Source organism: Nomascus leucogenys, chromosome X, assembly GCF_006542625.1.
Source record: "Nomascus leucogenys isolate Asia chromosome X, Asia_NLE_v1, whole genome shotgun sequence".
NCBI classification, from domain to species: Eukaryota; Metazoa; Chordata; class Mammalia; order Primates; family Hylobatidae; genus Nomascus; species Nomascus leucogenys.
The window spans coordinates 44711621-44739412 of record NC_044406.1 but is presented as its reverse complement, the minus strand read 5'-3'; the positions used below and the strand labels follow the sequence as shown (position 1 = coordinate 44739412).

General features: G+C 38.1%; 2 protein-coding genes and 1 pseudogene across 2 annotated transcripts in view; 1 reads left to right on the top strand and 2 right to left on the bottom strand.

Annotated features, from left to right (window-relative positions):
* The window catches only part of CHST7 (carbohydrate sulfotransferase 7), a 194258-nt gene that overhangs the window by 141036 nt on the left and 25430 nt on the right, over window positions 1–27792 (top strand). The gene's annotated exons all lie outside the window — the stretch shown is intronic.
* Window positions 1–27792, bottom strand: part of SLC9A7 (solute carrier family 9 member A7) — a 148501-nt gene that overhangs the window by 108625 nt on the left and 12084 nt on the right. The window lies entirely within an intron of this gene.
* On the bottom strand, window positions 5913–6362 carry LOC105738139 (annotated as a pseudogene).

Genomic DNA, 27792 nt, shown 5'->3' with positions numbered 1-27792 from the left:
TGGGAATCGAACAATGAGAACACTTGGACACAGGGTGGGGAACATCACATACCGGGGCCTGTCGTGGGGTGGGGGGAGGGGGGAGGGATAACATTAGGAGATATACCTAATGTAAATGAGGAGTTAGTGGGTGCAGCACACCAACATGGCACATGTATACATATGTAACAAACCTGCACATTGTACACATGTACCCTGGAACTTAAAGTATAATAAAAAAAAGTACCCAATTGACTAAAATGGGTTAAACTAAAAACACAAATCCAGTTAATATATGAGCATAATAAATAAAATAAAGAGTACAATAAATAAATATAATAATTTTAAAAGTTGTTTGAGGAAAACCATAGAAAAGCTTAAAACTTTGTGCTTCTTGCTGACAAGAACAAAATGGAAAACACTAGAACAAACATAGATTTCCTACTCTAGCTTAAGGTTTGATAACTCAAAAAAATATTTTGTTGGTCTTGCGCTCTAAGAAGAAACTATCTCAGGGTTTTGTGGAAATTAGGGGGAGGGGGCCACGAAGGTCAACAGCCTTAATAACATTTTTCTCCTAAATGTGAAGGCATTCCATATATGAGTAGCTCTAAGAGAAAACTAAAGACATAAAGTTAGTTTGGTTCTATAAGGGCAATTCCAGGAGTGAAAGGCTGAAGGGCAAAATAACATGGTCTAATCTGTCATTTCCTGATGTTTTGACTTAAATTATTTTTTTGAGAAACTAGTAAGTAATATATTCCTTAAGAACATTCCTCTCTCAAATACCAAAATTTTCAGCCAGCCTTCTGACAAGAACAAGATGAACAACAAACATGATTAAGGTCATTACTGAGGACCTCAATAGCTGGTAACATAAAAGATCTATAGGCTACATCTTCCAGGTATGTTGGTTGTAATGATACTTGTTATGAAAAAGAAATCAAAGATCTTGACTTGCATATTCTTGTCTGCTGAAGAGAAGTTCTATAATCACAAACAAGATTTTCCTCAGAAAGAAGCCTTGGTTCTAGGACTTGAGCAATTATTTGATTCAAGCACAAAAACTTAGTGCCACTGAGTAGCACCTCATCACACCCACATCCTGTCCTTTCCCACTCCTGCCAACTCTACTTCTCAAGCATTTTCCTAGTCACCCCCTCTTCTCCTTATTATCATTACTCTGGTTCAAGCTCCCTGACTGGATTTTCTGCAATCGTTTCTTAACTATACCCCCTGCTTCTCCCCTGATTCCCCAATCATTCCTTCTCCATCAGCCACCAGACTAATTTCTCTGAATCGCAAATGAGGCTAGTCATGCCATGACCCTGCTTAAAATTATTGAGCAGCTTCATCATCCATGGGAAAAAAAAAAATCCAAGCTCCTTAACATGGCATTCAAGGCCCACAAAGCACTGGCATCTGCCAATTTCACTTCCCACTGCCGTCTGCCCCTACACATAAACACTCATATTCAACTCCTCAGAATTCCCCACTTACACCTTGCATCCTCCTCTACCTGGCATTATTGTCCTCCAAGACCTCCCTCACAGCCGTGGCAGAGAAGAGAAAAGAAGGGGACCCTAGCTGATGGAACTGATCATCCAAACAACCCCCGAGGATCACTGAGATGATATAGCAAAGCAAAACCACCTACGTTTTTAGACTGCCAAGACTATATCCTGAATTTCCATAATAAAACCTCTCAAAAAAGCGATAAAGCATCACATGAGTGGATGTTAAAGGTAAGGTCTCACAGTACAACAAAATCTAAACTTAAGAACAAACAGGCTGAACAAAGGACTTCAAATCAGCATGCCCACAAAAGGATCGCCTCCAGTCCTTATACATATAACTACATTAATAATGATTTAAAACATTTTTTCTGACTGCAGTTATGTTTATGGTCCTTTTTGAAAATATAATTTGATTTAAGGTGATCTTACAAAATTCCAGGGAATAATTCTTATTCTTAATAAAGTTTAATAGTCTGTTGACATTCAAGTGTTCCAATAGGTATAGTTCTTTCCACTTCTAAAATTAAATCACTTAATGAGAATTGCCAGAAAGAAACTTCATTAGTAATTATCCATAATGGTAGAGAACACACAAGATACATTTGCACTGTTCTATTGTTATAAGCCAGCAGAAGAGTGGAATTTTCAAAGATGCAAATGGTTCCCCTCGGCCATATTACCCTGGATAGAAATTAGAGCTGCAAGCTAATAGGAGACTGAGGGACAAGGGCATGCTCCTCAGCCTGTGGTTTCTCTGGCTTCCAAAGCTAGAAGCAAATGATTCTTTTTTTTTTTTCCCAATCCATCCATTAAGCTTCCAAGAAATAAACACGTTTGCTTCAAAATTCAATTCCCTGTGGGGTTATCTTCAGATGCTGCATGGGTTTATTAGAATTAATCGCAACACAGCACGGCTTCCAAAGTGAAGGCCCAGGGTTGACAAAAGACCCTCCCTATCACAGCCACCAACCCACCAAAGGCTATGGGGACTCTATTGCAAACAATATCTGAGCAATCTTGAGGAAGACAAGCAAAGGCCTTGCCTTTTTCAACTTCAGTCTAGAGCAGGTAGGGAGGGGTAGCCCATAAATAAGTAAACAAAGAGAAAAGATGATTACGTATTGTGCTAAGTGCAGTTAGTGAAGGCAGTCGGTGATGTTTGTCGGCAAGATGCATTTTTTTCCATTTTGCTTCCCACATCTGCAATCAACATATAACTTCATGGTATGAACTATTAAACACATAAACACTAGAACAAATGTGGGTTTCCTATTCTAGTTCAAGGCTTGATAAGTCAAAAAACTATTTTGATGGTCCTGGGCTCTAAAATAACACTGTTTCTCTCTGATGTGTGTGTGTGTGTGTGTGTGTGTGTGTGTGTGTGTGTGTGTGTGTATGTAAGGGTGGGTAGTGAGTACTAGGGTCAACAGCCTTAATAGCACGTTGCCCCCAAATACAAAGGTGTTCCACATATAAGTAGCATGAATGTGGGTTTCAAAACAAAAGCCTTAAGAGTTTTATTATGTTTCAAAATCATCACTGTCTTAATGTTTAAACACCTGTTTAAGTCCTCTTAATAAGGTAGAAATGCCTGTTTATGGCTTTTTAAAAATATAAATACAAGGATCCATAGCTTTAAAAAAACACTGTTTCTGTGACAATGTTTGTTAATCTAGCTAATTAAGTTACTTGCAGAAAAATGGAGAATAGAGAGTGATAGTTCTTCATGTACAAGTAAGCACTGTTGCTCCAAATACCTTAGTTACCTGAATTATTCTAAGGTTATTTGTAAAAACTAAAATTCCATGAGGCAAAGAAGGACTTTTATCAATCCCATTTATGATATTTGATTTCTGTATTACACATAAAGAATTGGACTATTAAAGAAAGTAACCAAATGAGAGATGGATGTTTAAAAATAACATTAAATGAGTGATTTGAGAACTCCAAAACTTTATGTGACCAAGTTATTTCTTCTCTGTGCCTGCAGGTCTTTGTCACACTGGGATTGCAATTTATTAGATGCCATACACAAGTTCTATTGTGGGCTCCAAGCAGAGATACAGGGAAAACCTCCAGAAGATTCTTCCTTAGTAAGCAGCAGGTAACGTTCTGTCATTTTAGGTCACCACACGGAACCAATTGTCACTCACAGCTTCTGTCACAGAGTGGGATGTGTCACGCTTCATTTGGTGCAAAATATGACAATGAAAAACACAACTTGATCAACCTATTTTAGCAGCCTCTGTTCAGCCAGCAGTGTGAGGAGCTGGAGTACTGTGACAAAGCATTAGGCTCCTTACAATGCCGACCTAGAAACCAAATCACTGCTTTGTAGCAAGGAATGAAAATCAGGATGAAAAAGCTACAGTTGATCTCCCCACCCAGCAAAAGAAATATGGACAAAATACAATCACCACCACATATAACAGGTGGACTTCATGTAAGGATTAATATAATGATTCATGTAATATAAGGCTCATCTTCAAAAAGGAATGATTTGCTTCTTTTGCCATGACTAATGTGTCTGAGTGGGGCAGCCCGTGGTGTATTGGCAATAAGATTTCTACAAAAAAAAAAAAAAAAAAAAAAAAGAAAGAAAAGAAAGGAAAGCAAAAACACCAAAAACACAAAGCAATGTCTGAATCCCAGAGTCAGCCCCAAATGCACACTCATTGTTCAGACTTGCCTGGGTTTCCTCCCAAAGAAAATTTACTCACTCTCCTATGGAAAGGCAAAGTAGGAGACTACAGGAGCATCAAAGCCATGGAACCTGTCAAGGATGCCAAGAGGAGGGGGAAATACACCTTCCGACCCCAAGAATTTTGGAGAGGGGACTGTCTCAGTAGCAAAGGGGGTCAAGAAATGTGATATGAGGCCCTAAAACCATAGCATAGGCCTTCCTTGGTATGCAGGACAGGGGTACAAGCCAAAGGGCAGGTGCTATATTCACCTGCACACACCATAAGGAATCCATGCTTCCTGGAAACTGCCCAGTGGTGTCACCCTGTGCAGCTGTAACCTGTGTGAGTGTTCTGACTCAGTCATCAACAATGACATTTTGGCTGGGCACAGTGGCTGATGCCTGTAATCCCAGCACTTTGGGAGGCTGAGGCGGGTGGATCACTTCAGGTCAGGAGTTCAAGGCCAGCCTGGCCAACATGGTGAAACCTCATCTCTATTAAAAGTACAAAAAAAAGTAGCTGGGTGTGATGGCGCACACCTGTAGCCCCAGTTACTTGAGAGGCTGAGGCAGGAGAATTGCTTGAACCCAGGAGGCAGAGGTTGTAGTGAGCTGAGATCACACCACTGCACTCCAGCCTGGGCAACAGAGTGAGATTCCCTCTCAAAACAACAACAGCAGCAACAAACAATGACATTTTAAAAACGATTAATTCCGGTTTTTTTTTTTTTTGAAGCAGTGCTTTTTTATTGTTAACAGTCCTTCATATGAGAATAGCCCGTTGTGGTTAACAAGGTACTTATGACCATTACCTCAATTACTCCTCACAAAAGCTCTATGAGATAAGCACGATTTTACTAATAAGGAAACAGAAGCTTAGAGAAGTTGAATAGACTACTCAGTAGTTAGTAAATGGTAGACCCAGGGCCCAAGCCCAGATTGTTCCTTGCTCTTTCCTCACAATGGTTAACTTTGTTTCTGTAGTGGAGTTATAAGCTAAAATGACATTAAAATTCTATTAAATTTGGTTTCCGCAGTAGAAGTTTTAAGCTGAAGTGATATCATTAAAATTATATCCTTTTGAAAAATATTTATTGAGTATAAATGTCCTATACATTAAATATCAAGAAATATTCATTATTGATACAAGTGAAGATGTAATACTGAGGAAACCATAGAATAAAAATACCCACTCATGATACAGTAGTGATAACTCCATTCCAATATTGGACACAGTAATGATTTGTTCACAAGACACAACAAAACCCATCAAAAAAGCTATCACTTTAACCAACCTATAATACCACAATAGAAAATGGTTCTGAAACATAATATGAACAGCCCCAATAATCTCATCTTTGTCTTATCAGTTTATCAGGTCATTTTGAGACTGCAGAGTTACAGTGTCATAGATTTTTAACATTCCATTTCCTTAGTTTTATTTCAAATTATTACTAATGAATGAAAACAAGTCATACAAGCCAAAGATACTTTTAAACTAAGTTCAATTTTCATAAGAAAAAAATGAATCAAATTTTATCAAATTTTAGTACAAAAAAAGCATTTCCCAAACAATGAGTCTCCTAATGGAAAAAATAAAAGAGCAATGTAATTAAACTTTCCTTCAAAGAAAGGAAAGAAACGTAAATCTGTTATGTTAATTTGGAAAGATAAATATTTCCTAGTCCCATAATATGTGTTTGTTTTACAAGATATACTTGAATGATGCCAATCTATGAAGTAGGGATCTGTGGCAATCCAAATTCATCCACCAGAACTCTATCCTTGTTTTTTGTATCAGTGGGAACACCTTCCGGAACTGCAGATGCAGATGCTGTCTCATCCAAATAAGAACTGTCTTCATCAGCCAGAAGCTTATCACCCAGTGCATCCAACTTTGCTTCTAGGTCATCTTCATCCAGTTCTGGTGTGCCATAACTGCAACTCAGTGCTTCTTGGATTTCATTTGCATCTTCCATCATATCCTCTAGCTGGTCTCGTAAATCCTCAACCTCGTCGATTTTCACTTGCTTGTATGCCTTCTTCATTTCCTTTATTCCCAGTTTCATAGCAACAACCGTGGTCTTGGTATCCTTCAATGACTGGATGGTATAATTGGCTTGTTCCATGTTGAATGACTATTGGGCAAGATTGCCCTGCTGCTCATACATCCACTTTTGCTTTAAAACTCGCGAGGCTTTCTGCTTAACCATACTCTTTGCAGGACCCTCTCTCATCTTCTTGATCTGATCCTTATACTTCACTAGCTCAGCATCCAATCGAGAAATCTTGTCAATGGATTCTGCCCTGCTGTCCACCGTGTCAATGCAGTCAGTCAGGCTGGGCAGTGGAGCCTTGGGTTTCGCTTTCCCGAAGAATTGGTTGATCTTGAGCGGCTGCAAAGAAACCCAAACACTGGAGCAAAACCATAAACCGCTTATTACTTACGAGGAAGAATGGGGAAGAGAAGCTATAGGAATCAGAAGGGTTCAGAGCAGGGAGTCTAGAGGCAGACTGCCTGGATTCAAAGCTCAGCTTCACCATTTACTAAGCTACATGACCTGGGCAAGTCACTCAACTTCTTTGTGCCTCAATTTTCTCCTCAGGAAACTATAAATGGTATTGAGTTGTTAGAAGAATTAAATGAGTTAATATTTATAAAATGTCTGGAATGGACCAGGAGCCATGGCTCACTCCTGCAATCCTAACACTTTGGGAGGCCGAAGTTGGGAGGATCGTTTGAGCCCAGGACACTGGGGCTGCTGTGAGCCATGATCACACCACTGCACTGCAGCCTGGGTAACAGAGCAAGACCCTGTCTCAAAAACAAAATAATAAAAATAAATAAAATAAAATGCCTGGAATGGTGCCTGGCATATATAAGCACTGTTAAATTTTGTTATTTAAAATAAAAACTTTTAAAATGTTTAAACAGCTAAGAAGAGCCTCCGGCCCCATTCAGACCTCTCACCAGAGCTAAAGTTGGAAGTTCTGTTCTTCCTTCTTCCCCAGACAATGTGCCAGAACTGCTGACAGGAGTCTCAGTGTCTGTCCTGAAGGCAGATGATCCTCCCTATACTCACCTTATCATTGCTCTAACCCCCATTCAGATCTCCGGCATCCCCAACACAAGTCCAGTTAGCCCAGTTTGTAATGCTAACCTTTCATTTCAAGGTGTCAGTGCAGTGGCACAGCTATGGTGATGAGATCAAGCGGCAACCAGAGCCCCAAGACACACACCGGTTTCCATTTAATACAATATTTACTTATTTACTTACCTTTATATTAGGACACAGGAGAGGAAACCCATCAGGGACCGCAGCTTCATCTCAATGGGAGGCCCAGCAGCTACCCAAGTCTACAGCTACCTCTGCCCCTCATCCACAGAGGTCATGTATGACTGCCACGGATGATAGGCAAGATGTTTGTGGATTTTGTTGATGAAAAAAACACAGCCCCTTTTCCTGTCAATCTTTTATACCACCCTCAGGCATACCAAATGTCCCCATGCCAATTTACAGCTTCCCAGTGGAGGGGCAGCTCCATGTGACAACCAAGGCAGGTGCAACATCCCCCAATTATCTTAACTCTTACTGTTTTCAATGACATAGAGCATAGGAGGCCAGGGTCACTCTCAGGTAGGCCTAAATCAGCCCAAGCCTTCACTCATGAATGCCAATTCACTTTTTAATGGAATGAAGCCTTGGGCCCCAAAAGGGCAATCAAGGTCCCCCACAATCTATTGCCTGAATATGTTTCCTGTCTTATCTCCTACAACTGATCCCCACATACCCTAAACTCAGCCACACAGCCTGCCTCACCCTTTGGCTCACTGTGCACAGTTGTGTTACACTCAAGAGTGTCAACTCGGGGGCAGAAACCTTTTATTTTCTCTTATCACCTGGTACCCCAACGCAATCTCTTAAACACTAAAAATTCAGCAAAACCTTAACTGCATTTAAGCAAATGAAGCTGGGTCACAATTACTCTGGTACAGTGAAGGAAAGTCATGGAATTTTAAAAGTTCCGATGTCTGGATGACAGTGATCCTTATACACATGAAATGTTAAAGGCCACAAGCCTCATCCAAACCACTCTCTTGATTCCATAGCAGGAGGAAGATACCCCAGAGGGATCACAAAGCTAATTTCTTAATAACTCCCTTTGCATAATGTTCTCATAGCCATCCTTGTGAGTAGGACCTGTGTCCCTGTACAACAAATAGTCAGCAAATGCTTGGGTAGCCAGCATATGACTTAGTCTTGTGAAAAATTATGATTGTGCTTGAGTCTCTTCATGGAAAGATTTAAATCTGTACTTAATGCCAAAATAAACACAAAGAACCAGCCAATGTAAATTAGGGATATCCCAAAGTTTGACTTAGGCAAAAATCATCTCTGATCTTCAGAAGTAACTGAACGTCTCCTGCAATATCATTTTTGGTATCCCTTAACTGTTAGTGACCAATTATTGCACGATGGCACAGTGAACAGCATAACAATCTGAGTTATATAAAAAAGTGTACCATTTGTATTTATTAAGTCTATATGTAAGATGGAGTAAAAATTGTATTAATCTCTTGAGAGATATATTTATCTTTATTACTGTAAGAATAAAGTACCAATTAATGACCGTGAGAGCTGTTAATTTGATATACAAAATAGTTAACCTATTAAGAATGTATTAAGATAAACACAAAAAGCACAAACCATAAAGGAAAAAATAACTGATAAACAGGACTTTATCAAAAACTTAAAATTTCTGTTCTTCAAAAGACACAGTTCAGGAAATGAAAAGACAGGCCACAGACAGGTAGAAAATATTGCATACTACTTATCTGACGAAGGATTGGTATCCAGAAAATATAAAATACACAACTCCATTAGACAAAAAAAGATAAATTTAAAATGGGCAAACAAGTACAGAGACTTCAAAGAGGATATATGGATGGCAAATAGGCATAAGAAAAGATGTTCAACATTATTAGTCGGTAGGGAAATGCAAATTAAAACAGTAAGATACCATTTCACACTAGAATTGATAAAATTTAAAATTCCTAAATAACAAAAGTTGGTAAAGGTGTGGAACAACTGAAAAGCTTCTACATTGCTGATGGAAATGAAAAATGTTCAGATCTTCTAAAAATGATTGCCAGGTTTTTAAAGTTAAACATACACTTACCATGCAACCAAGGAATCTCACCTTGGGTATTTATTCCAACAGAAATGAAAACCCGTGCTCACACAAAGACATGTAAGCAAATGTTCATAGCAGCTTTATTTACAATAACTCATAACTGAAAACAACCCAAATGTTCAATGAATGGTGAATATATAAGTAAACTGTGATATATCCAGACAATGGAATATTACTCAGCAATAAAAAAGGAACAAACTATTGATACACATTACATCACAGATGAATCTCAAAAGCATTATGCTAAGTGCAAGAAGCTAGAAAACAAAAGGTTATCTAATATATGACGTTCTAAAAACGGCAAAACTATAGAAACAGAAAACAGATCAGTAGTTGCCAAGAGCTAGGGTAGGAGAAGGGCATGTTGTGCAAAAGCAGATTTCCAGGGGGACAGAAATGTTCTATTATCTTGATTTTGGTGGTGGTTACACAAGTGTATGCAGTGTCAAAACTCATTGAACTGTATATTTAAAAGAAATGAATTTTGTTGTATGTAAATTATACCTCAATAAACCTGGCTTTTAAAAAGGGAATACATTAAAAAATAGGTAAACAGCCAGTGAATATTTGAGTGAATTAATGAAGAGTGCAATAATTAAATAACTTAAGGAAAAACAATATATTTGGTTAAGCCAATAAATACCTAAAAATTTAAGTAACAATACAAGATACAATAATAGATATAAGATTATAACATAATTCTAGTCTTTGTAGAATTGTTTGGTGCATTAACATTTATAACATTGCAAAACAAACTTTTAGAGTTGCATTTAATTTCTAGTTATCTCTTTCATATGACATACATACAATCTAATGAACTCACATGCAATCTAGCAACTGATGGTGCCGAGAAATTATCTCTTGCTGGCTGGGCGTGGTGGCTCATGCCTATAATCCCAGCACTTTGGGAGGCCGAGGTGGGTGGATCACCTGAGGTCAGGAGTTCAAGACTAGCCTGACCAACACAGCGAAACTCCATCTCTACTAAAAATACAAAATTAGCTGGGCGTGGTGGTGGGTGCCTGCAATCCCAGCTACTCGGGAGGCTGAGGCAAGAGAATCGCTTGAACCAGGGAGGCAGAGGTTGCAGGGAGGCAGAGGTTGCAGTGAGCCAGGATCACGCTACTGCACTCCAGCCTGGGCGACAGAGCGAGACTCCATCAAAAAAAAAAAAAAAAAAGAATGAAAGAAAGAAAAGAAATTATCTCTTGCCTTCAATGTCAAACTTTAAAAAGATGATTCCTGAAATTTTTAATAAAATTGCAATAATAATATATTTCTGAATAAAATTTCAGATTTATTTAACTCAGAGGTTCATTCTAAGTTGGTGATATTTTGGTTTGGACAAATATTTATTTTTAACCCTTGCCATTCAACATTTAGCTAAAATAGTTATTCAGTAGCTAATCTGTTAACTTTCACGGTTTCAAGTTCTGGTTCATGCTCAGCCTGCCTTCACTAAACCAATGTCAAAATACACTCTGGGGTTCAGCCTTCATACCCTTTAAGGACTTATGATAAACTCACCATTACACCCAACATTTACACTAGAAATCCTAATCAATCTTCACAATGTTGATTTCTTACATTAATTTTCAAGATAATTCATTGTAAGACAGAAATACAGTAAGAATCACTTGAAAATTTTAAGAAAACATCCTGGGCTATGAAAATGACAATAAAAAATGAAAAAAAATGGAGCTAAGCAAAATCTTTTTTAAAAAAGAAAATGAAGGAAATCTAAAACAACAATAGAGGTTAAAGATATAATGGATAAGGCTGGGTGTGGTGGCTCATGCCTGTAATCCCAGCACTTTGGGAAGCCAAGGCAGGAGGATCACCAGAGCTCAAAAGTTCAAGACCACCCTGGGAATCAAAGTGAGAACTGGTCTTCTCAAAAAATGAACAAAATTAGCTGGACAGAGTGGTGCATGCCTGTAGTCCCAGCTACTCAGGAGGCTGAGGTGGGAGGACTGCTTGATCCCAGGAGGTCAAGGCTGCAGTGAGCCTAGATCACACCACTGCACTCCAGCCTGGGCGACAGAGCGGGACTGTCTCAAAACAAAACAAAACAAAACAAAAAATATATATATATATAAAATGGATGAGAAGACCTTGTTTATAATAGTACCAAAAATATAAAATATCCAGGAATAAACTTAAGAAATGTACAAAACTTAAGTGGAAGACTCAAAAACACTCCAGAACACAAAAGGCTTTAACCAATGGAAAGTCGCAGGAGATCTTTGAATAGGAAGAATCAACATCATAAAAATGATTCTCCCACTTCGACTCATAAATCCAATGCTATCTAATAAAAATACCAATAGGCATTTGGACAGAAAATAGGAAAGCTAATTTTAGAGTCATACACAAAACTAAACAAACAAGAAGAACCAGGAAGACTCAGGGGGAAAAAAAGCAATGAGAAGCCACTAGCCCTACCAGATTTTAAAATATACTCTAAGGTCCATAACAATTGGTACTGAGGTATTAATTCATGAATAGAGAAATACCAATGGACCAGAACAGAAAGTCCAGAAATATATACAGGTAGTCAGTGGATGAAAGAGAAGGCATCTCAAATCAGTGGGGTCAATATGGACCTTTTAGTCACTGGTGTTGGGACAATTTGGTAGCCATTTGGTGGGGAATATCTTTCTAATGATAAGGTCCAGGCATCTTTAAAAAAATGGGCCAGGTATAGTGGCTCATGCCTGTAATCCCAGCACTTTGGGAGGCCAAGGTGGGAGGATCACTTGAGGCCAGGAGTTCAAGGGCAGCCTCGGCAACATAGCCATACCCCATATAAAAAATTAAAAAAAATTAAAATTAAAATTAGCCAGGTGTGGTGGTGTGTACCTGTAGTTCTAGCTATTTGTGAGGCTGGGGCAGGAGGACTGCTTGGGCCCAGGAGTTTGAGATTACAGTGAGCTATGATTATACCACTGCAATCCAGCCTGGATGACAGAGACCTTGTCTCTAAAAAATAAAAATTTAATAAAAATTTAAAAATAAAAAAATTGAAGATTCTGAACACTTGATAGTTATAACAACAAACTTCTAAGAAGGAGGAAATAAATAAGCAAAGCTAAAAAGGAAAAACTGAAAAAATATTTGCAATTCATCACAGATAAAGGGCTAATCTCTGTAATATACAAAAAACTCCTAGGACTCAAGAAAAAAGACAAGCCCATGGGAAAAAAAATAGACAAAGAATATAAGTAGGCAATTCACAGAAAAAAAAAATACAAATGGCCCTTAAACTTTTAAGAAGATATTCATCATTACTTATAAGAGAAATGCAAATTAAAATGACACTGAGGGCTGGGTGTGGTGGCTCACGCCTGTAATCCCAGCACTTTGGGAGGCTGAGGCGGGCGGATCACTTGAGGTCAGGAGTTTGAGACTAGCCTGGCCAACATGGAGAAACCCTGTTTCTACTGAAAAAAAAAAAAAAAAATTAGCCAGGCATGGTGGCAGGCGCCTGTAATCCGAGCTACTCGAGAGGGAGGCTGAAGCATAAGAATCACTTGAACCTGGGAGGCAGAGGTTGCAGTAAGCTGAGATTGTGCCATTGCACTCCAGCCTGTCTCAAAAAAATAAAAAATAAAACAAAATGACGCTGAGACATCATTCCCTCATACTTACAAAAATCTAAAAGTTTGGCTGGGCACGGTGGCTCATGCCTGTAATCCCAGCACTTTGGTAGGCTGAGGCGGGAGAATCACCTGAGGTCAGGAGTTTGAGACCAGCCTGGCCAACATGGTAAAACCCCTATCTCTACTAAAAATACAAAAATTAGCTGGGCATGGTGGTGGGCACCTGTAATCCCAGCTACTCGGGAGCCTGAGGCAAGAGAATCGCTTGAACCCGGGAGGCAGAGGTTGCAGTGAGCCAAGATCGTACCACTGCACTCCAGTCTGGGCGACAGATTGCGACTGTCTCAAGAAAAAAAAAAAAGATCCAAAAGTTTGATAACACACCCTGTTGGCAAGAATATGGGGAAATAAGCACTTTCATATATTGTGGAGGAAGTAAAAAATGCTACAACTTCTAATGAGAAGAATCTGGCAATGTCATCTAAAATTGCAAATGCATATACCTTTTAATCTAACAGTCCCACTCCCAGGAATCTATTCTACAAATACACCCGCACATACATAAGATGCTCAAGGTTTCCTGCTACAGTATTGTTTGATTATTATAAGAAACAACCCTAGGGCCCACCAACAAAGGACTAAATTATGGTACATCCAAACAATAGAATACCACACAGCTATGAAAGAAAAGAATGAGGAATACCTCTTCGTACTAATATGGCAAAATCTCTAGGACAAATCAAATGAAAAACACAAGGTACAGTACAGGACACATGGTATACTACCTTTTGTCAGAGAAAAGGTGGAAATTAGCACATATATTTGTATTTGCTTTTATTTATATAAAGAAACACTGAAATGACAAACAACTAAGAAAAGTGGTTACTACAATGTTAAGGAGAAATGGAGAGTTGGGGGTGAGGTATACCTTTTCAATCTGTCCCTTTTAAATTTGCTTTTATATGTACACCATGTAAATGTATTAACTACTCAACATTTTTAAAATATTGGCAAAAAAGACTCAGGAAGTACAAAAATAGGCAAGACTAAACAATACATTATTAAGGGCTATATACACATGTTACAAACCTAAAAAAGACTATTTGCTGCTATCTATAGCAAAGAATTTGTTGCTAGCAGATCTGCCTTACAAGAAATACTAAAGGAAGTCTATAGACAATACTAGACAATGACTCAAAGCCACACAAAGAAATTAAGAGCACTGGAAAATGTAAAAATATGAGTAACTATAAAACACTATACACATATATACCTTTTTCTCTTCTCTAAACTCTTAAAAAGACATAAAACTGAATTAAACAATAATTACAATGCTGTATTGTTAGGATTGTAGCTTATATAGATGATACATATTTTACGATACTAGCATGATGGAGGGATGTGGTCATGGAGCTAGAATCAAAGAAAGTTTCAATATTTTACTGGAATTAAATTAGCATCACACTAAAGTAGATTGAGATTAAGTTAAGATGACTATTGTAATCCCTAGAGCAACCACTATGAAACTAACTCAAAAATATAGTGGAAAAAACACAAAGGAATTAAAATGGTAAACTAGTACTATCTCTCCCACACACATGGAGGGCAGTGAAAAAGAAACAAAGAATCAAAACTTACATGAAATATATAGAATAGCAAAATTGCAGATATAAATCCAACCATACAAATACTTACATTAAATGGGACTGGACTAAACACTGCAATCAAAAGGCAGCAATTGTCACACTGGGGAAAAAGCCAAGATTCCACTTTATGCTATTTAAAAGAGGCACATTTTAGATCAGGGCTTCTCATCCTTAGCACCACTGAAATTTCAGGCTGGATAATTCTTTGTTGTAAGGGCTCTCCTGTGCATCATAGGATATTTAGTAGTAGCCCTGGCCTTTATTCATTAGATGTCAGTAGCTGCCACGCAGGTATGACAACCAAAAATATTTCCAGCTATTGTCACATGTCACAAGGGGGCTAAATTGCCCAGTTGAGAACCATTGCTGTAGATTAAAACACACACACACACACACTCACACACATACGTAGAGAGTAAAAGGACTGGAAAACATATGCCAGGTAACACCAATCATAAAAGCACTAGAGTAACTACATTTATATCAGATGAAATAAACTTTAGACAATAAATATTATAGACGGAAAGACCCTTCATCATAATGTCATCAGGAAGATATAAAAATTATTAAAGTGGACACATCTAAAAACAGAATACCAAATCACTGAAGCAAAAATGAACAGACATTAACATTTCAGTCTTTGTTTATCTGGGAATGTCATTATTTCACACTCATTTTTTAATGTAAATCTTCATTACTTTTGTTCCTTTAATTGCTGACAAGTCTATGATGTTCCCTGTGCTGGCAGGGACCTGATAAGTTATTAAGGATCTGGAAACCTTCGGGTGGCTGAGACTCTTCTACAAGAAATGGCCAAACTGGCCACAGTCATTTTTTTTGCATCACCACACTTATTGTTTTTTTAAAATCAATTTTATTGAGTTATAATTCACATGCCACAAAATTCACTCAATTTAAGCATACAATTCAATGATTTTTAGTAAATTTAACAAGTTATGCAACCATCAACACAATCACTCCAATAAGATCCCTGGTATCCATTAACAGTAAATACCAGTTTTCCACCTCCAGCCCTCGGCAACCATTAACCTACTTTTGTTTCTATATATTTGCCCTTTCTAAACATTTCACATAAATGAAACCGCACAGTGGCTGATCTTCTGTGCATGACTTCTTTCATTTAGCATAATGTATCTATGTCTTTATATTTAAAGTGGGCTTTTTTTGTAGACAGCTTATAAATTGTGTCTGCTTTTTTTAATCCAATCTGATAACCTCTGTCTTTTAGATGATTCACATTTTCACATTTAAAGCAACTATTTATATGGAGGGTCAAAATTTACTATCTTGTTAGTTGTTTTCTATTTGATCAATTTGTTCCTTTTTTCCTCTTTTTTCTGCTTTCTCTGGGTTTTATTGAGCATTTTTTTATTATTCAATTTATCACCTCTATTGACTAATTATTTATACCTCTTTTATAACTTTTTAAATAGTTATCCTAGGGTTTACAATACGTTTTTAAATAATCTGAGTTCAAATAATATAGCCACTTCACAAGGAGCATAGGACCTTATAACAGTATTTTACCAATTCCTCTCTCCCACCTTTGTGCTATTGTTGTCATACATTTCACTTTTACATATGCTATAAACACACAACACATTGTTATAAATTTTATTTTTAAAAAATCACTTATTTTTAGAACAATTAAATGTTTAAAAGATTTCATCTTCACTTATTTCATTTCTGACATTCTTTGATTCTTTTTGTAGATCCAGTTTTCCAAATTATATTATCTTTTTTCTGCCTGAAGAATTTCCTTTAACATTTCTTGTAGAGTGGGTCTGCTGGCAATAAATTCCCTCAGTTTTTGTTTGTCTCAAAAAGTATTTTTTCTTCTTCATTTGTGAAGGACATTTTCACTGGATATAGAATTCTGGGTTGACAATTTCTTCTGTCAACACTTGAAAGAAGCTATCCCACTGTCTTCTTGCTTGCATGGTCTTTTACTGAAAAGTCTGCTGTATTTCTTATCCTTTTCCTCTGTATATAGCACTTCCTCCCCCACTCCTCCCCCTGCCCCCTCCCCGCACCCAGACACCTTGTTGTCGGTTTTTTGTTTTTTGTTGTTTTTTTTTTTTGAGATGGACTCTTGCTCTGTCACCCAGGCTGGAGTGCAGTGGCGTGATCTCGGCTCACTGCAATCTCCATCTCCTGGGTTCATGCCATTCTCCTGCCTCAGCCTCCCGAGTAGCTGGGACTACAGGTGCCTGCCATCAAGCCCAGCTAATTTTTTGTATGTTTAGTAGAGACAGGGTTTCACCACATTAGCCAGGATGGTCTCGATCTCCTGACCTTGTGATCCGCCCGCCTCGGCCTCCCAAAGTGCTGGGATTACAGGCGTGAGCCACTGCGCCTGGCCTTGTCTTTAGTTTTAAGCAGTTATTGTTTTGGTATTTATCTTGCTTGGTGTTCTCTAAAGTTCTTGGATCTGTGGTTTGGCATCTGTCACTAATTTTGGAAAACTCTCAGCTATTATTTCTTCTAATATTTCTGTTCCATTCTCATTCTCTCTCTTCCTCCCAAGATTCCAATTATGTGAATGTTAGACCATTTGACATTGTTACTCTTCTCTTGGATATTCTGTTCTGATAATTTCACTCTTTGCCTTCCAATATCTTTAAGTTCATTGACTCTTACAGTCCACAGTCTACTTCATTCGTTACTGTATTTTTTGTTTCTAGCATTTGAATTTGATTTTTTTTTATTTTCCACCTCTGTCCTAAAATTACTTATCTGATCTTGCATGTTATCTACTTTTTCCATTAGAGCTTCAAAAATATTAATCATAGTTTAAAAAAAATTCTCTGATAGTTCCAACATCTGTGTCATACATGAGCCTGGTTCTGGTGATTGCTTTGTCTCTTGCCTTTTCTTGACTTTTTGGTCTTGTAATGTATTTCTGATGGTCAGATATTTTGTATCAAAATGGTACTGAGGTAAATATTTTTTATACTTGAAGATGAGTACACCTTTTTTTCTGATAGGCCTTTAGCATTGAGGTTTGTATTAATATAATTAGGAGGTGGGCTAGGTTTGAAGATTATTGTTTCCATGGTTATGCTCAGGGCCTCAGGAGCTTTCATATTCCTGTACTGATAGCTTGTTTTTATGGCATTGGGAAATTTGCCACAAGGTTTTTCTCAATGTCTTCCCCTCACTTGGCTTTGGGTCTCCATACTTGACTTTTAAGTTTTTGTACTGCTCCCCAGAGAGAATCTCTCTCTTGCAGCTCCCCAGGCCTTATTCCATTGTTATTTTTATTTGATGCTTGTTAGCTTTGTAGTAGGGAGGTGAGAAATGGGGGTATTCTCTGATATTCTGATTAATTTGCAATATTATGCAGATACTGTGAACCTGGGTCTTGGGGTTGTGGCTTTCATAAGCATTCCTGATCCTCCTCCAAACGCAATGCCAGGCCTACCAGGCATTCATTTCCTTTCCCAAGAATGTAGAGCTTCTTTCTTTTTCCTCTTCTCCTTCCCCAGTTACAGTGGGTTTCCACCAGTACTCTCACTTTCTGCTACTTTCTTCCTGCAGATTAAGACTTTTGTTCCTTAGGGAGATGGAGAGATATCTAGGCAGATTTTGGCAGGGGCTTTTGTTCTTCTACCCCAGCCAAGACACAGGGAAAACTTTCTCAGGATTCTCCCTGATCTTCCCTATGAGTATTTGGCAGGAATCCTGGAGGAAACACCTGTAAGAGGGCGAGAAACCCCTATATCTGTGGCCCCCAACTTTGAGCAATTCATTACAAATTTCTGGCTTAATCTTCTTACTGGTTTATATGCCATTCAACAGTATCTATCCCAAGTAAGCAAATGTTCAGGTCCTGTTTCTTTCTTCAGTGGTACCTGTCTCTCTCCTGATTTTGGGTTAATCATTTGCCCTGAAATCTCCATTTCTTTCCTAGGTTCAGGAAAAGTTATTAATATTCCATTTGTCCAGCTTTTTCTTGTTGTAAGGATGACAGCTCTGCATGCCACATATCTAGGCTGAAACCAGAAGTCTGTTTACTAGTATTTCAAGTTTTATCAGCCTTTTCCCACAAGGACTGGATATTTGAAATACTGAAAAATTGCATCAAGCAAATTACAATGCATTAGGTAATAACTCACTGAATGTTTTGTTAATCAGTCATACACAGAAAATTTGGGGCTAGGTGCAGTGGCTCATGCCTGTAATTCCCGCACTTTGGGAGACTGAGGTGGGAGGATCACTTGAGCCCAGAAATTCGAGACCAGCCTGGGCAATATAGTGAGACCTCATCTCTACAAAATTAAAAAAAAAAACTAGCAAGTGTGGTGGCATGCACCTATAGTCCCAGCTACTTGGGAGGATGAAGTGGGAGGATCACTTGAGCCCAGGAGGTGAAGGCCGCAGTGAGCAGAGATCACACCACTGCACTCCAGCCTAGAAAACAGAGTGAGACCCTGTGGAAGAAAAGAAAAGAAAAGAAAAGAAAAGAAAAGAAAAGAAAAGAAAAGAAAAGAAAGAAGGAAGGAAGGAAGGAAGGAAGGAGAGAGAGAGAGAAAGAAAGAAAGAAAGAGAAAGAAAGAAAGAAGAAAGAAAGAAAGAAAGAAAGAAAGAAAGAAAGAAAGAAAGAAAGAAAGAAAGAAAGAAAAGTTTGGAAATCTATAGTATTAATATTCAATCAAGAATTGTGATCAATTTGAAATAACTAATAGTCTCACCTGAGTTGCTATAATTCAAAGACAGAACTTGTTTTCGTTAACTTATATGTTCTTGTAACACATAAATGCTTGATGTCCATTTGGCCTTTTGAAGCAGAAAAAACTGCTCAAATTTACATCATCCCTTGACCTTGTGTCACTGGCCAGGCCAAGCCCTCCATACCAGCAAGGGCTTAATTACAGGACTCCTGTGGAAATGTCCTCTTTTACGGAAACCCAATTCTATTTAGGAATTTTTCAAGAACTGCCTGAATTATAGAAATTGAAGAAACATTACTATAAAACCAAATAGCGTTGCCTGGCATGGTGGCTCACGCCTGTAATCCCAGTACTTTGGGAGGCCAAGGCGGGTGGATCACCTGAAGTCAGGAGTTCAAGACCAGCCTGGCCAACATGGCAAAACCTCATCTCTACTAAAAATACAAAAATTGGCCAGGTGTGGTGGCACGTGCCTGTAGTCCCAGCTACTCGGGAGGCTGAGAAAGAAGAATCGCTTGAGCCCAGGAGGCAAAGGTTGCAATGAGCCGAGATCATGCCACTCCACTCCAGCCTGGGCGACAGAGCAAGACTCCATCTCAAAACAAAACAAAACAAAACAAACAAACACCAAATAGCATTGATTCAGAGAGATTAGTACCCACCCCGGGCACAGTTTCTCTGGCTAAACTCATCAAAAACGGTCCTGAAGATACCAGGGTATCACTGTTAATGTGGCTCTCTGAAAAAAGGCATTGTTACAGAAATACCTACCATTGTGCCTACAAAGATTAATGTGTGTATTAAATTACAATGTTACTTACACTATAAAAAGTGTTCTTCCTTCTATCTCCATATCTACCGCCACTTCCTCTCCCTAAATAATACACAATAATTCAATAAAACAACGACAGATAAGCTTACAAAATAGCTGATGTGAGGTTTTTTGACACATATGCTTAATATTTTAAATGGGAAATTTGTCATAATTACCTCACCCCATCCTTCAGGCATATATTACCACAGCAGTTCCAGCTTGTGCCTCAATACCTGATTTCCTTTCCCCCTGAGTTTGGTGACAGACATATTAGTTCTTCTTGACCCTGACCACACAGTTTTTTTCCTCCCTTCCAGATTGTATGTAGGTATTGCATATACTACACACCAGAATAGGCATTCAATCTGAAGAAGGATCTTCATGCTAGTCTTGGCCCTTGGATCCATTTTATGCCCTTTCTTACTCTGCACATGTCACAGGGGAGAGGGGAGGAGTGACTCCTATCATCTCTCTCTCTCTCTCTCTCTCTCTCTCTGGTGGTGGCTATGTGTTCTCCATGGCTGAAGCTCTCATTAGACAGCCCTCCGACCAGGTCCCAACAACCCTCACAATAGTTGTTCTTGCCAGGCAACCTCATTCCTGGGCTCTGGTAATACTACCTTCTCCCTGTGTCAGCCCTAGGGATGACAGTAGCTTTCTGCTGTTGCTCATCTTTAGCTTGCTTCAACACACTCTGTTTGGCTTCTCAGCTCTTCCAATGCCTTAGTAAACAGTTGTCTCCTACTGAACTACCTGTCTCTTTTTCCCCAACTTTGCTGGGAGGACTTCATCTGCCATAACAGACCTTGACTCTTTACCAGATTTTCCCACAATGGATAAAAATCACTACAGTATCACCATCTTGTCTGTGTCTCTCTTCAGTGCCATCATAAACACTCAGCATAACGCTGCCATTGAAAATAGACAATTGTCTTATTCATACCACTGGGGAGAATCATTCTGGCTCATTCATAGCCTACTCTATTAATGAATGCAATCTTTTCTTTCCCCCTAGTTCTCTCAGCAGCAAAAATGTAGAGCAGTCAACAGAGTCCTAGACTAGAAAAAGATAGTCCATTGGTAGGCTTGTTTTAAATGTGTATTTAAACACATTTAAATATACTTAACTGTATAAACACACAGACACACACACAAAGTCCACAGTTCAAGAAAAATAAATACCAAAGGACAGAGTGTATGTATATGGAGATTACAATAACAAGAAAGATCAAAACACGTTTATAAAATTAAAGCTTCCCTAAAGGCCATATATGACAAACCCACAACTAACATCATACTGAATGGGGAAAAGCTGAAAGCCTTTCCTCTAAGAACTGGAACAAGACAAGGATGCCCACTTTCACCATTCTTATTCAACATTGTACTGAAATTCCTGGCCAGAGCAATCAGAAAAGAGAAATAAATAAAAGGCATCCAAATTGGAAAAAAAGTCAAATTATCCCTCTTGGCAAATGACATAATCTTATATTTAGAAAAACCTAAAGATTCCACCAAAAAACTCTTAGATATAAACAAATTCAGTTTCTTTGCAGGATACAAAATCAGCATTAAAAAGCAGTAGCATTTCTATATATCAACCATATATTGTAACATATACATTGTATATGTATATGTATACATTATAATGAACTAGCGGAAAAAGAAATCAAGAAGGCAACTCCACTTACAATAGCCACAAACAAATAAACAAAACCTACAGCTAGCTTTAATGGTGAAAAACTTTGCTTTCCCCAAAAATGAGTAACAGGATAGGGATGTCCACTATGGCCCTACCACTTCTAATTCAACACTGTACTAGAGGTTCTAACCAATGCAATTAGGCAAGAAAAAGGGAATCAAAGTCATCCAGATTGCAAAGAAGGAAATAAAACTGTCCTTATTTACAGATGACATGATTGTCTATGTATGAAATAGCAAAAAAAAAAAAAAAAAAAAAGCTACTAAAACGAACAAGTGAGTTTAGTGAGGTTACAGGATACAAGACTCATACATAAAAATTAATTGTATTTCTATATATTAGCAATGAACAACTGGGAATTGAAATTATGAAAATAATATCAAATGTAATACCATCACAAATGTGAAATACTTAAGGATAAGTCCATTAAATATATGTAAGACCTGTACACTGAAACTATAAAACATTTTTGAGATAAAGAAGTCCTAAGCAGAGAAATACGATGTTCATGGATCAGAAAATCCAATACAGTAATAATGTCCATTCTCCTCAAATTGACTAACAGATTCAACACAATTCCAATCAAAGTACCAGCAAGACATTCTGCAGGTGGAGACAACCTGACTCTAAAATGTATATGGAAAGGCAAAGGAACTAGAACAGCTAAAACAGTTTTGAGAAAGAGTAAGGTTGGAGGATTCGCACTACCCAATTTTAAGACCCTCTATAAAACTGCAGTAAGAAAGATGGTGTGGTATTGGCAAAGAGCTAGATACACAGATCAGTGGAATAAAATAGAAAGTCCGGAAATAGATCCACACAAATATGGACAATTGATTTTTGACAATGTTGTGACAGTAATTCAGTGAAGAAAAGATTGTCAACAACAATCTTTTGGAACAAAAGAACATCAAAAATATTGGAACAATTGAACATCCATACATAAAAAAACTCAACTTAAACCTCATACCTTCTACAAACATTAACTCAAAATAAACCATAGATCTAAATATAAAATGCAAAACCATAAAACATTTAGGAGAAAACATAGGAGAAAATCTTCTCACCCTGGGATTATATAGTTTTGGACATGACACCAAAAGCACGATAAATAAAAGTTGATAAATTGGACTGCATCAAAATTTAAAAGTTTTGCTCTCCAAAAGATATGGTTAAGATACTGAAAAGAAAAAAAACCCAAAAGCTAGGAGAGAATATTTGCAAATTACACATCTAATGAAGTACTTCCATCAAAGTATATAAAGAACACTCGAAACTCCAAAGTAAGAAAAACAACAGTACAATTTAAAAATGGGCAAAAAACTCAGTCATTTCACCAAAAAGAATATGTAAATGACAAATAAGCACATGAAAATATATTCAACATTAGGGAAATATAAATTAAAACCACAATGAGATACCACTATTCATCTATTAGAATAGCTAAAATTAAAAATGCTAACAATACTGAGTTCTAAAGAGAATGTGGAGCACTAAACTCTTACATGTTGCTAGATGGAATGTACAGTTGCTCTAGAAAACAGTTCGGCAGGTTTCTTATAAAGTTAAACATATGCCTACCCTCTGACCTAGCAATCCCATTCCTGGGTATTTACCATAGAAAAATAAAAACTTACATTCATACAAAAACCTGTACAGTAATGCTTATAGCAGCCCTATTCATAGTTATCAAAAACTCGAAACAAGCCTAGCGTTCTTCAACTGGCAAATAAACTGTGATACATTCATAAAATGGAATCCCACAGAGCAAAAAAAAAAAAAAAAGACCTAATTATAGATACATACAACAAGGGTGAATCTCAAAGGCATTATGAAGAGTGAAAAGGCTAATCCCAAAATGTTACACACTGTACAATTCCATTTATATGACATATTTGAAAAGAAAATTATAGTGATGGAGACTAGATCAGTGGTTGCCCAAGTGATATGGTAGTACAAGGGAGTTTTTTAGAGCACTGGAACAAGTCTTCATCTTGGTTGTGGTGGTGGTTACACATCTCTATCTATCTATATGTTAAAATTCATAAAACTGTATATCAAAAGTAAAAAGTCAATTTTACTTGTGATAATGTTAAAAATTAAATTAATAAATCTGACCAGGTGTTGTGGCTCATGCCTATAATCCCAACACATTGGGAGGCCAAGGTGGAAGAATCACTTGAGCCCAGGCATTCAAGACCAGCCTGGGCAACACAGTGAAATCCTATCTCTACAAGAAGTTTTTAAAAATTAGCCGGGCGTGGTGGCACCCACCTGTAGTCCCAACTACTCAGGAGGCTGAGGCAGGAGGATCACTTGAATCCAGGAGAGTGAGGCTGCAGTGAGCTGTGATCATGCCACTGCACTCCAGCCTGGGTGACACAGTGAGACCCCATCTCAAAAAAATATTAATGAGTTTAAAAAAGTAATGATGAAAAAAATAAGAGTGTGGATGAAACTGAGGAAGCCTCAAGAACACAAAAAGCTAACAGCCAGTTGACACCACATATTACTCTGCAGGAAAAAGTTAATATAACAGGCCTGATGTTGCTATCTCTAGGAGGGCCTGCCTGCATGACCTCATATTCCAATAGGTCCTGGGAACTTGGCCTGTGAGATATTCCCTATGCTACTAATTGATAAGGTTGTTTTGTGTGCCTGCAACACTGAATTCTGCTGTACCAGCCAGGCTACATTGCTTTTGCAAATGTGATTTATGGTGAACACCTGCTTTCCTTCTGGAACTCAGAAATTTCAATAAGAACACCTGATCAGCCCTCAATACAGAAAAGCCTGTGTCTTAAGCAAGCTTCCCTAAACAGAAACACTGCATATGTGCTGCTACATTTAATTGCAGGCGGAAAAAGTTTGTTCTATGCAGCCCCACCCCCAACCTCCTAAGGGAGAACTTAGGAAGCTCACATTTACTCTTTCAGGCTCCACCCATTATGTCTTTTTCTCCTGCTGATCTTGCTGTGTATGTTTTCACTGTAATAAGTCATGGCTTTAATACAACTGTCTCTGGATCCTGTGAGTCTTTCTGGCACGTCATCAAATGCGTGGGTAGTTGTTAGATGCCCAGAAGTTCCCAAATATAAGCGACACTTTAAATCTGAATCTTTTCCTCAAATCCTTTCTCTGGCCCTGTACTGTCTACTCTTTGGCCTCCCCTAGAATCCCAAGCAGTGCCACATTCATCATAGGTATGAACATCTGCACCAAGTCCTCAAAACAGCTCTGTATGTCACACCCAAGTTCCAAGTGCAACTCAGTGCCTGATGTAAAAGTTATATTCAGGTTCAGCAGCAAATAACAAAAACCCATTTCTCACTTACTTATAAGAAATACATAAGTATTCAGTCCAAGCCTGGCATGGCAGCTCTATGCTGTCAGAGATTCCAGCTTCATCTATTTTATTGTATTGCCAGAAGTGTTCTCCACTCCCACGGTTACTTCTTGACCAAATACAGCTGCTGGAGCTCTAGCCATTACATCCTCATTCCAGGAAGCAGACAGAAGGCATGGTAGAAGAGGGGCATGCCCCTTTCCTTTAAGAATACTTTGCATAAATCCCACATACTTCTCCTCTTACCTTTGGCCAGAACTTGAGCACATAACTACACCCAGCTGCAAGAGAGGCCAGGAAATGTAGTTTTCTCACTGCACAGCAATATGCTGAGCTAATTAGAACAGCGTTCTATTGGAACAATGAAAGGAACAATGGATACTGGGAGGTAACCGGAGTCTGCTACACCTCGTTCATTCTACACTCAACAAAAGTAATCTGAGAATCAATCCTTTTAATAACCCAAGACAATTTGAAGTAAATGTGTCTTTACCTAAAATAAGTTTTAGAGGTAGATATGAAGAAGTAAAAGGAGAAAATTTGTGGACTATGAACCTGAAATTACACGCTAGTTAGATGTTTCTCGATCTCTAGCTTCTCAGTGAAAATATGTGATAAGAGCCTACGATACAATTTGAAAGACTACCTCTGGGACATTTACTATCTCAGTAACATGTTAAACAAGTTTAACAAAACATAGCGCTTAACACTGTTCTTCCCCAAAGGTTGCAGTGTCTCTGAAGATAGACAGAATCTTAATTTTTAAAAAATACCATGTGGTAAAGAGCATTAGCAAAATAGCAGAGTAGACAGCTCCAAACTCCCATCCCTCCACAGAAACACTGAAAAACAAGCAGAAGCTGTCAGAGCCAATTTTGTCAGAATTCTAGAAAAGAGTCAAAGGTTTACAGCAACCAAATGAACAATGACTCAAGAACAAGGCAACTTTAAAATGGTAGGAAGGCAGTGTGGCATTTTGCTTGCCCTTGTCCCACCCCCTCACCAGCTTAGCAGTGGTCTTGAACACAGCAGCCAATATCCCCTGGTCCATGGTTCCAGATGGAACAGAGCAGGCCTTGTTTGCAATTTTTTGCGTTTGTTCTAACCTGTCTGAAGACTACCCAAAGGAATGACTTGAGGTTCTCATCTCCATTTCACCTAACTTGGAGCCCACTTATAGCAGACAAGCAGCAAGCATTGCTTGAAAAATGTTGTAAGGTAGGCCAAACAAACAAACAAACAAACAAAAACACCCTGCAGCTACCTGGGAGGAAAAGTGTGGGCCATTCAAAGGAAAAAAATTGATAGAAACTATCCCTCAGGAGGCTGAGACACTGGATATATGAGATGAGAACTTTAAATCAGCTGTCTCAAATATGCTTAATGAATGAAAGGCAGTGGCTCATGCCTGTAATCCCAAAACTTTGGTAGGCTGAGGCAGGAGGATTGCTTAAGGCCAGGAGTTCAAGACCAGCCTAGGCAACATAGTAAACACTTGTCTCTATAAAAAAAATTTTAAAATTAGCCAAACATGGTGGTATGTGCCTGTAGTCCTATCTACTTGGGAAACTGAGGCAGAAGGATCACTTGAGCCCAGGAGTTCAAGGTTATAGTGAGCTGCAATTATACCACTGCACTCCAGCCTGGGTGACAGAGACCCTGTCTCTATTAAAAAAAAAACAAACAAAAAACAAAAAACTAAAGGAAACCATGGACAAATAAAGGAAGCCAGGAAAACAATGTATGAACAAAATAAGAATATCAGTAAAGAGACAGAAATTATAAAAAAGAAGCATTAGAACTCTGAAGCCAAAAAGTACAGTAACTTAAATGAAAAATTTACTACAGGGGCCCAACAGCAAAGGAAACAATCAAGAAAAAAAAAAAAAACAGGTCTTGGGACAGAGTAAGACACCATCTCAAAACAAACAAACAAACAAAAAACAATGCACAGAATGGGAGAAAATAATTGCAAACTATCCATCCAACAAGAGATTAATAACCAGACTATATAAGGAGCTCAAACAACTTAACAGCAAAAAAAAAAAAAACCTATTAAAAATGAGCAAAAGATTTGAATAAACATTTCCCAAAAGAAGACATAAAATGGCCAACCAGTAGATGAAAAAATGCTCAACATCACTAATCATCAGAGGAATGCAAATAAAAACTACAATTTTATATCATCTCACCCCAGTTAAAATGGCTTTTATCAAGAAGACAGGCAACAACAGATGACAACAAGGATGTGGAGAAAGAGGAACCCTCATACACTGTTGGTGGGAATGTATATTAGTACAATCACTGTGGACAACAGTTTGGAGGTTCCTCAAAAACTAAAACTAGAACGACCACATGATCTAGCAATTCCACTTACTGGGTATATACCCAAAACAAAGGAAATCAATATAATAAAGAAACATGTGCACTCCTGTGTTGCAGCATTGTTCACAATAGCCAAAACATGGAATCAACCTAAGTGCCCATCAATGGATGAATGAATAAAGAAAATGTGGTATATATACACAATGGAATATTATTCAGCCATAAAAAAGAATGAAATCCTCTTGCTCACAGTAGGATGGATGAAACTGGAGGTCTTTATGTTAAGTGAAA